Source organism: Panthera uncia (assembly GCF_023721935.1).
Source record: "Panthera uncia isolate 11264 chromosome A1 unlocalized genomic scaffold, Puncia_PCG_1.0 HiC_scaffold_17, whole genome shotgun sequence".
Lineage (NCBI taxonomy): Eukaryota > Metazoa > Chordata > Mammalia > Carnivora > Felidae > Panthera > Panthera uncia.
The window spans coordinates 136,624,951-136,636,154 of record NW_026057577.1 but is presented as its reverse complement, the minus strand read 5'-3'; the positions used below and the strand labels follow the sequence as shown (position 1 = coordinate 136,636,154).

Genomic DNA, 11,204 nt, shown 5'->3' with positions numbered 1-11,204 from the left:
AGAGTGGCAAGATTAAACTGTAGGTAGGGTTAAGTTATTATCAGAATACTGCAGTCCGACTGAAACATAAATGTAGGCCTCAAGTCATTGCCACAAAGGAACTGCCATTGTCCTTTGCCTCTCTAAAGATTCCTCCAACTGGCAATATTCATATATTATAGTTGGCATTTTACACATAGTACCCCTAACCGTATGTTCTGACCATCACCGCTAAACAGTCATCATTGACATTGATGATTTTCTCAACACATTCTTCAGTCTAGAATTTCTCCTTTCTAAACACCCTTAAATCTTTCTAGTACCTGTCTACAATATTTTGAATTTTACTCTGCACATAAAGGAAATCCAATGATACAATTTCTGTGTTAAAACGGCCTTGATCCCATTTAATCAACCATTTTCTGAATTTCCCTTAGAACTTCAGTGAATGCATTATGTAATTGAGTTCTTTACTGCAAAATCCTTGTGCCATTATTTTTTTTTTTTCCCTCAAGGGACTTGAACACAAAAGCTTAGATTTTAGATGGAGACCAACTTGGGTCAAATTCTGGCATGGACACTTATTCAGTATGTTGACATTGATGGACACTGGCTCTCAGTTTTCTCATCTTTTGATGGTATAATAGCATCTTCTGGAAGAAAAGTTACAGTGATTACATACATTGGAGATAATTTATATAATTCACCTATTATAGGATCTGGAATGCAATGTATACCCAGTAGATAAAAGTTATAAACATAGACACAACCTCTCAGTTACTGTTATGATTTTACCAAAATATATGCATATAAATGGCATTCTTCCTAAATGTTACAAAGTTAGAAGTGACTGCAAAACAGAAGAGAATGCATTGCAAAGGAAAATCAGGGTCTGATATCAGCTGATAGCAACAGGGTTCATTTGTTGACATTCAGTGCTGTTGAGATCATCTACTCCTCTGAAAGGTGAAAAGCAGGACAAAAGTAGGGAATCTGACGCTATCCACAATCTGTTAAGGGAAGATACAGACTTTCTCTATTTTAGAGTTCCAGAGAACAAAATCAGAACCCAAAGATAAACGCGATTGGTTTGCCAATCACAGAGCGTATAGAGCACAACAATGAGTGAAACAGAGTGAAAATCATAAAAGGAACCCAAGCAAAAGGAAGCAATTCACTTGTTGGGTGTGTTTCCTGGGAAGCCATCACAATTTGCATTGGAATTCATTATCATGAGGTTACTCAATTATTTTAGGGCATGATCAGTATTGCCTTTCCCAAATTTTGACTGATTTTGTCTGATTGAAATCAGAACAACCGTACATTAGGATGTGGAAAGACAGATGAGTGTGTGTTAACACCTTTTTTTTTAAAGTCAAACAATTTTTTTTTTGTTTAGAAAATTGAAAATCTACCACAAGACTGTAAAAGTCATGTGAACCTGCAAATTTTTGTGAAAATTACAACATATATAAATAACAGTATGTGGCTGTGCATTGGAGGGTCATGGGTGGAGCATTAAAATAAGGATTTTCTATTACAGTTTTAAATTGCTAGAGAAATACCATACTATTCTATAAATTATTCTGTCTTTAAAACAGACTTCAAATGGACAATGGCTTTTCCTAGTAACTGTATTGGGCTTCCCAACTCTATTTTTTTTTTTTTTTTAATTTTCTGAGGTGACCAGTTCTACACTTGTCTCTTTTCTTCTCTACAGTTTTTTTTTTTCTTTCAGTGAGTGACCTCATAAGAAATCCATTTACAAATAAAAATAACCATAAAATAACTATTTTGTCCTCATCAGACAACAAGTATCTTCCTCACACGGGGCAGAATCCTAAAATTAACAACTCAGGCCATGGCAGATGGTGGTGAGGAGAAAGAGGAACCCTTTTGCACTGCTGGTGGGAATGCAAACAAACAAAAAATTAAAGAAAATTGGAAAAGGGAAGGTGCAATATTCGGTTAACTATAGAAGGTCAACTGACTAACCATTTGTAATAAAAAATACATACTGATTCTAATCTGATACATATTGAAAATGCATACCATAAATATTTAAGATCAGAGTGTTAATTTAGACAAGTTTCCATAAAAACATAGTAATAAGCTGATCTATGTACGACCTATTTAAGTAAATGATGTTATGAAATATTAGCACTTAAAATGCTGAGTAAAGTTTACAGTAAAATGTTTCTAAAAATTGTTGAATGTGGGAGAAATTTTTAGGCGTGTCTCAAAATGTGGAAATGATCAAGTGAGTGTTCATGGGAGAGGAAAACAAACAAAAAGCAAAATGGATAGACCAGAATGCACAATGCAGAGGAGAGGAGAAGGTGAAATCAAGAGGTTTAACGAATAGTGTGAAGTGAAACACCTTACTGTAAATAGTGGTGTGTGTGTGTGTGTGTGTGTGTGTGTATGTATGTAAGTACATGCATTTGCATGTGTGTAGACCAAAGAGTGAAGGACAAATTATGCCAATTTTTGTATGAAATGTGAGCCTAGAATTTTTTGTTTTTGTTTTTGACATGTTTAAGTGGTTATTGTTTAATGAAATGTGATTACATGGAATTCAAATTTCTGTGTCCATAAATAAAGATTTACTGGAACATAGGCATACCCACTTGATTACATTCTATGGCTGCTTTCATGCTATAGCAATACAGTAGTTTGACAAGAGACCATATGGCTGAGAAAGCCAAAAACATTTACTATGTGGTACTTTACAAACAAACAAAAAAAAGCTGACCCCTACTGTAGATACATCTTTTGTGAGTTTCTCAATACATAACACATTCCATCAATATGATAATCAAAACTTGGCCAATTTTCATATATGTAATATTATTCTACACATCCTATTTATTCTGGATATACTTTTTTGTTATGACAAAGCACAGTTTGCTTTGCAGATTATGTAATATACAAGTATACTTGTATGTGAGCATTATAAAAATATATACAAGTAGAAAATCAGCATACACTCTTTTGAGATACATAATCACTCATGTTTGCTATTTTTGGGGGCTGTGTGGATTTCTGAGAACAAGGCTTTATTTTCCATTTTAATTAAACTAAACATTTAATTACATTTCCAGTATTCTGTCAGCAGAAACAAATCTATAAATGTGGAGTGAAAAATTATGAGAGCTGGTCTTTAATATCCCATCACAAACAGAGCATGTTATGGGCAATCTGTTCTTTGAGGGTATATAACAACCATGCTTCACATGAATGTTAATTCCACTAAAGAATCCAACTACAGCACAGAACTTTTTCATTTTTAGCTAATATCTACCCATTAAAGCCCAAGATTTTGAAAGTTTATCATATTTACAACAATATCCTGCCCCTCAGGGTTTTAATTTCCAGCACAAGAGAATTCAGTAACTTAATGGATAATGCCTACTAAATACAAAGTTGGCTGCCAAGCAAATTACACCCTGCCTATGCCCAAATTCATATCAATAAAATTATACAAACACTTAAATTTTTTATTTTATTTTCAGTAGTCAATATGTCTACAGCAATTTGCTAGGTGCTCTAGAAAATAAATGCTATCTGTCCACAAAGTACTTAAAATGATACATGAGTTGCAGACTTGGAAATGTGAAAATGGAAATAAAGGACACCTCATATCCAATAAGGGATGTTAAATGTAGAGGACTCTATGTCATAGTTTCTTCCCATCTGCTCTCCTGGAGGGCTACACCTCCATTTACTAGCTGGGTTCTGGAATCAGTTCTTACATCTATGTATTTAGAAATCTGATTCCATTATCAACTAAGAACAGGCCCATTTCTCAAGACAAAATTGCCATTAACCAAGATCACAAGAATGATATATGAAATCAGAATAGAGATGGGTTAATGTATATAGAAAACCCCAAGTACTATGGAGACCAAAATTGCAAGTTCACACAAGAATCTATTCTTACTCAGTTGAAGCAGAGTAAGAAGTCAAATTGTTATGAAAAGATAGCTTTATAAGAACAAAAAGGGGGCACGAGTAGTTAATATCATTCACATTTTTAATTGCATCAAACTAAGATAATTCATGTTTCTCCAAAATATAGTAACACCTGGCCAAGACAACTCCTTTATGGATGGACAATGCTAATAACTGATTCTCTCTCTCTCTCTCTCTCTCTCACAGTTTCCATGGTTGATAATACCCCATTTTCAAAGATAAAGTATTTACAAATTTAATAAATTTGGGATGGCTGCAACTTTATTTTTCTGGATTAGAACTATTCTATCTCTTTATGTTTGTTTTTTTACACTATTGGTCCATCATATTAATAATGAATTTTAACTAACAAAGTATAAACTTATTTTTTCCTCTTCTTGGCAGATGTATCAACTGACCCCCAAAGAACTTGCATGGATAATGATAGAATATTCTCTATCCTCCATTTACCACACATTTTGAAAAGTCGTATATTATTTTTCTTAACCTTTCTACCATCTCCTTAGATCATTTTTATCTGGCTTCTCTTGCCCTCATTCCACCATACTAATTTCTCACAAAGAGTACTAGATCATTCCAAAGGACATATTTTAATCCTCATCTGAATTTTCAGTAGTGCCAACTAGGCTTTCACACAACCATTATTTTCTTACTTTTCGAGACAAAGTGCTTTTCTATTTTTACTCCCATCTCTCTGATTGCACCTTCTCAAACTCCTTTGCAAGCTTGCTCTTCCCCATGTTTGAGTGTTGCAATTACTCATGACTATTTCCTTTGTTTCTTGGTTGGTACTCAAACCTAGGCAATCTTGTCAGAGACCGGGCTTCACCCAATTTCTTTCCAGGGATGACTCTCCCATACATATCTCTAGCCAATGCCTCTGCTTTGACCTGTATATACAACTGCTGTTTGAACATTTCATTGGATTTTTAAGATGCCACGAAGTTAGCATTCTAGAATGCTAGCATTCTAGAAAGTTAGCATTCTAGTTAGCATTATGTAGAATGAGATAATGATCTCATCCCCCAACTCTGGCCTTCTCCCTACAATTTCCTATTTCAATGAGAGGTTCTATTATTGAGGCAATCACACATTTCATGAACTCAATGGATCACCTTTTATTACCAACTCATCTCATCCTCCCTTACCACACATACATCTAGTGTGCTATCACATACCATCATTTTGGCCTACAAATAGCATTCCAATTCCTTTCACTGCCTTCTATCTCAGCCAACATGCTTCTTGTCCAATTTAACATCATCTCTTCCCAAAATTACAGAAATAATTTCTTAACTGGTCTCTGCACATTGACCGTTATTCCTATACAAACTATTCTACTCACTACATTAGAGTGATTTCAAATATAAACCTGATGTTTATTGATTACCTTATTAACCCCCTTTGATTCATTCAACTGCTTTAAAATAAAGAGGGAAGTCCTTGCTTTGACATTCAAGACTAAGCATGGTTATTTAATTATTGTTTAATCTGAAATGGTATAAGGACACTGAGAGTTAAGAAGATATTTATAATAGTTTATGTGTTCTAAAAAGGAATATGTCTACCTATACTGACAGAGTGTTTAGTTCTTAATAATGGAATCTAAAATGATTTCAAAGAAAAGTGGGGATAGAAAGGATAAGGAGAATTTTTTTTTTATGAAAAGAAGTTGGAGAGGTCATTTTAGTCTAGAAAGGAGAACATAAGCAAAAGTACAGTAAGCATCATAAAATGTCTTGTTTGGACTAGGAGAGATCAAAATTGGGCATGATACCAGAAGAGTCAAATTTGTAGGGTTCTTATATAACCATTTCCATGCTTGTCACTAAAGCACTCTCCCTGAAGCAAATTCCTTTTGCTGCTTTGTAATGATATCACAAAACTCCTCTGTAGTCATCGATTTAGATCCCAGAAGAACAGGCAAAATAAAATGAGACTTTGTTTCATTCTCTTACTTGGAGGACACATCAAGAAGCTTCCCAGGGAGACTAAAATGACTTCTGAACTTCCCATTCATGTACTGTCATATAATAATATCTATAATTAATTTTCTATTACTTATTAAAGATACTTGAGTAAACACTTTATTAAGACAATGTCAACATGATAAATATTTCTGTGCATTGTAGGAAATGTCCTCTAGTCTAATAAGTGTGTCCTATGTAACTATACTCTAGATTTCTTGTCTATGTCAGTGAAGAAATGCCTTAAAAGAAAAATAATTGCGAATCACTGTGATGTTTGACTGTATGTTTGAGACATTCATATATATGTGATGATATTCCAATGTTTAAAACACATTCCACACTTGAAGAAAAAACTAGCTTGAAAGAGACTTCCAGCATTATTCAAATTCTGCTTTTTATTGTTAGAAGTTAAGACTTGTCTTCCCTAAACAGATACAGTGAAGGTTAGAACTCATTTTAAATTACTGAAAAGTCTGGAGATCATGCAAATTTAAAATAAAGTCACTGGAACCAATGTCATTTAAAAATAGGAACCCATGAGCAAACTCATCAAAAATATACTGTTTGTTGTACCTTCTCCAATTTTATTCTTTGGAAGTGCTTTGGAGTTGAGGTTTACTATTCTGTGGAAACAATAAATACTGAAGAATCAACATAGATCACCGCCTCTACCTCAGTCAATGCCTAGGTGAAGGTTGTTTTTTTTTTTTCATTCCCCAAAATGACCACCAATTCTCAGTGCCCTTAGTAGTTTTCCAATAAAGATTCCTTGTGAATAGAATCATTTGGGAATGATACTAGAACTTTATAAGTATTTGCTACTAATAAGTTATTATTTTTATAAGTGTATCTAAAAAGGAAAAACAATTTGTCAACTTTTACATATCAATCTTTACATATGATCCTGTAGTTATACACATATGAACTTGCTTACAATGTGTGAAGTAATGCTACTGCTTCCTACTGCAAAGGCCATCAACCAGTTGATAGTTCAAATGCTGTAGAATATGGTCACTAGGGTCCATGTTCCACACGAGGAATGTTGTCGCTGGGTTCCCATCCCACTGGGCTGTCACTGGTATTCTAAGGAAATGGGCTGATGGTTGTGACCCTGATAAGTTCTCCATCATAGCTCAAAAATAAGACTTATTCAGGGCACTTGAGTGGCTCAGTTGCTTAAGCCTCCAACTTCTGCTCAGGTCATGATCTCATGGTTCGTGGGTTCAAGCCCTATGTTGGGCGCTGTGCTGACAGCTCAGAGCCCGGAGCCTGTTTAGGATGTTTTGGATTCTGTATCTCCCTCTCTCTCTGCCTCTCTCATGCTCTCTCGCTCTCTCTCTCTCTCTCAAAATGAAATAAACCTTTAAAACAAAATAGGACTTATTCGATTGATGACTAACCAATTTAGAAAGTCTGTGAACCTTTTATTGTCCAAGATGTTAAGGAAGAAAAAGATTATATTCAAGGCCTCTTGATATCTGATTCTGTTTATTTATATTTATTGGCTAATATCATGATGAATTTTATTTGGAGATACCAGCCATATAAAATAGTGAAGGCTTCTGTTTCATCATTTCCTGAATTTAGAGTTACACATTTCAACATAGACGTTGCAAACAAGCCTCAGGATACAACATGCACATTTAAATTTACACCTATCAAACTATTTTTAAAACCAAACCTTTGGGGAACCCAAAATTTCCTTTGTAACTACTTTTATATCTGTATTTTGAGAACTAAAATTAGACTGTCACTTTGTTTTATGCAGCCAACTGTATTTGTGATGTGCTTTTCCCCAAATGCTCTGAAGAGTTAGAAAAGTTGTTTATGGTGAGATCCAAAATATTTTTAGATTACTTATTTAAGTCAACAGATACCCTGCTGCTTAATGTGTCATTTTAGAGAATATGGTGGTATGAAAATGCCAAGGACAGAATATTCACAGCATTTCTCTGATACTTAGAGAAGATCAGAGTAGGGGTTCTCCAAATATTCCAGGGAAGCATAGGACTACCATACTTTCAAATTCAATGAGGGCAGTCAAGTCCAACAGTTAATATTCAACTGCATTTCAAAATGTTTATAAGTGAAGGCTCTGTGCTAAGTCCTGCCTATGATTTTAGAAGGAAGAAAAATCCACCGCCTCTGCTCACAAGCCATCTTATGGTCTACTGGAGAAGAGAGAAACAGAAGGTAGAGGTTTAATGCTGTCAATGTGATAAGTTTTGCTATGATCTGATGAAGTCAGGATAAGAACTCTTCCAGAAAAGGCATCAAATCCAGTCTGAGAGGAATGGAAAAATCTCCCCAGAGAAGATGTAATGTGTTGATACCTGAAGGGTGGACAAGAGATAATCACATAATGGAGGCATGAGACAGCCAAAACTTTCCAAAGCAAACAACTAGATCTAAGTTTTGGCTGTGTAGGAAGAAAGCAAAAGATACAGTTACTTACTTGCACATGAAGTTAAAAAGTCAAAGCTTAAAAAAAAAAAAAAAAAAAAAGAAAGCCAAAGGCTAAGCATAAGAAATTAAGAAACAGTCATGAATCTTTAGCAAGACGATCTTATTACAGTCATTTTTTTTTTTTTCTCTAACACTAGACAGGATTGACAATGTTGTGGATAGGGAAGTGGAGTAGAAGTGTGAATCCACAAAGTGGGAGCCTCAGTTTCAGAAAGTACTATTTCCAGATTAGCACCGATGAGGCAGGTGGAGGGAGGCAAGTGTGCATCGTATTTGTTTTCTTGACAACAAGAAAAGTTTCTGATGATAGTGACTTGTTAAACTGCTGACCATTTGGTTAGGAGAGAGATTTGTCCAGGCTCTGACATTCTCTTTTCAGGTAGAGATTATCCCTCAGCAACCCAGGACACACACATTCTTCTAGAGTGGACAGTGGAGCAATGGACTTCTACAGAGTCAGAGATAAAATGAAAGGAAAAGAAATGTACTGGAACAAAAGAATCAACAGGAGGAAGCATGCTGGCGACGTTAGTGGGATGAACCTGGGCTTATGATAGTATCTCCCAGAATCTTCGTGAAGTATAGATTTGCAGTTCATGTTGATTACAAACTCTGGCTCAGAATTGGAGATAGGCCATCTTTAGCTGTGAGACAATAGGCTGGCTTCCCTAAGTTTCTCATAGGTCCCCAAATGACAAAAAAGTGTGACCCAATATTTACTCTGTGCCCTGAACTGGATATGAGAGAAATCAAGCTCTCTCAGATGTTACAGTGACTGGACATAGACCACCCATCGGAAGGACATGGGAGTAAAAACAGCATGTACTAAGGACCAGGAGCATAGTTATATCTCAGAGATACAGACAGTCGTGTATTAGAATCGCAGCAAAAGCCTGGTCAACTATCAGAGTGTTGGATCTAGGAAAAGAGAAAAAGATCAGTTCCATGTTTATACACATGGAAAAGAAAAGTGAGCATATTTAAATTAATATATCACTTTAAAATGTTAACTAGTATGTGAATGTTCATTGTTGTGCACCTACTGAGTTGGATCTGAGAATATTTACATATCAGTTACCACTCTCTTACAGAGAACAGGAGAACTGAATTATGATGTAACAGCTGAATAGGGAAATCATGAAAGGTTGCCAGGGATTATTGAGTTTTCCCAGTATGCATTGGAGATAATGAGTCTGTGTTCCACCAGCAGAATGGTAAATACTTTGACTAATCAACATGTAGGTATCTGGACTGCATGATGTGGTAAAAAGACAAGGGTGTAAAGTTGGTATTCATAAGATTGAATGAAATTATAGACAAATGAGGTCTTCTGTCCTTAGGAAGTGCAGCTAAGAGAGGACAGAATTAAATCAAGGGATTGTGGGTCTTGACAGAAATGTGGAAGGACAATCAGCAGTAAAAGTAGAAAGAGAAGGTACTGAACTTTACTTGTTCATCTGAGATCCTCAAAAAAAAAAAATCTTTGCATCAACAAAACTCAACACTATGTATTTACAGTCTGAGTGCTGGTTTTAACAGACATGCAAAGAGATGTAGACAGATTTTCATGGTCCAATTTTAAGTGAATGGTATATTATCTAGACTCTGTACCAGGAGGAATGTAAGAGATTAATTTTGTGTTTGACTTTTTCTAAATTTCTGGGCATGGGTTGGTTGCAGGCTTCTACTTTAATTCATGAGTTCTACTTGTGTATGAATATAGGCTTGTCTCTATATGCCATGGCCCAGGGACCAGTTTATAATTTCCAAGTCACATTCAAATTGCCTACAAGAGAAAACATCAATAATTATGATTATAAATGTACATTTTTAAATAGTAATGTCTTTCATTTGATTTTTTTTTTCCTTTTCATGTCTCATGTTCCCTTTTTAAGTAACTGGCAATGTCAAAAGATAACCATCCACCTTGTCAAGAATTTCAAAACACATTTTCAAAATTCCTTGGAGAAACAATTGAAGATTTTTTCTCCTAATTAAAAGCATCACTTAAAATATCAACTAATATTCCAAACAATGTATTTCTGAAGGACTAAATATGCACTGAAAAAACTCAAATACTTAAGGAAGTTATTTTCCTTGAAAAACTGGCTTTGGCTAATCAAGAGTAACCTTTCTTTTTCTCCTTTTCTTTTCCTTTCTTTCTTTTAAATTCAAGCCTTTACATTGCCAACCTGGGAAAGAAATACAAGTCCTCTCTAAATTCTCTTTATAAGGACATTGTCATTTCTAGGGGAACAAAACACAAAAATTCAAAATTGCTATTTTTGGTTATATATCCCATTTCCCTTTCTTTTGCCACTGAGGAAAGAAATGCAATTTTAATGAATAATATTAGACTAACGTTTCAACAAAGCAATTTCAAAACCATTAAAAGGTATTAAAAGATGAATTTTCATTTATAAACAGAAAAAAATGTTAAAAAACATAAAATTTGCAAAACCCACATAATATAAAATTAAAATTTCCTTTACACTTACAAAAATTACTAAACTTCCAATAACACATACATGTTTGAGTGGCTGCATTAGTCGTCTGGCAACTCTAAAGAGAATATTGTGGTGTCACATTAACGGTCAGCAACGGAGGCGGCATATAAGGATGGGTTCTTTCTATAGAAACAGATTAGGAAAGACACCATATTTAAGAGAAATAGTTTGGAAAGGTGGATAAGCAAAAAAAAAAAAAAAAAAAAAAAAAAATTAGTTTTTGGGTTTGAAAGCCAGAAGAGAAAAAATTTTTTTTTTTTTTTTTTTTTTTTTTTTTAAAACAGAGCAGGGGGCTCCTGGGGGGCTC

General features: G+C 34.7%; 1 long non-coding RNA gene across 1 annotated transcript in view; it reads right to left on the bottom strand.

Annotated features, from left to right (window-relative positions):
• Positions 1-375: 375 nt before the first annotated feature.
• LOC125935184 (uncharacterized) overlaps positions 376-11,204 on the bottom strand; it is a 31,709-nt gene continuing 20,880 nt past the window's right edge. The window contains exon 3 of the long non-coding RNA XR_007461615.1: positions 376-632. This is a non-coding gene — a long non-coding RNA (uncharacterized LOC125935184). The remainder of the gene's footprint in view (positions 633-11,204) is intronic.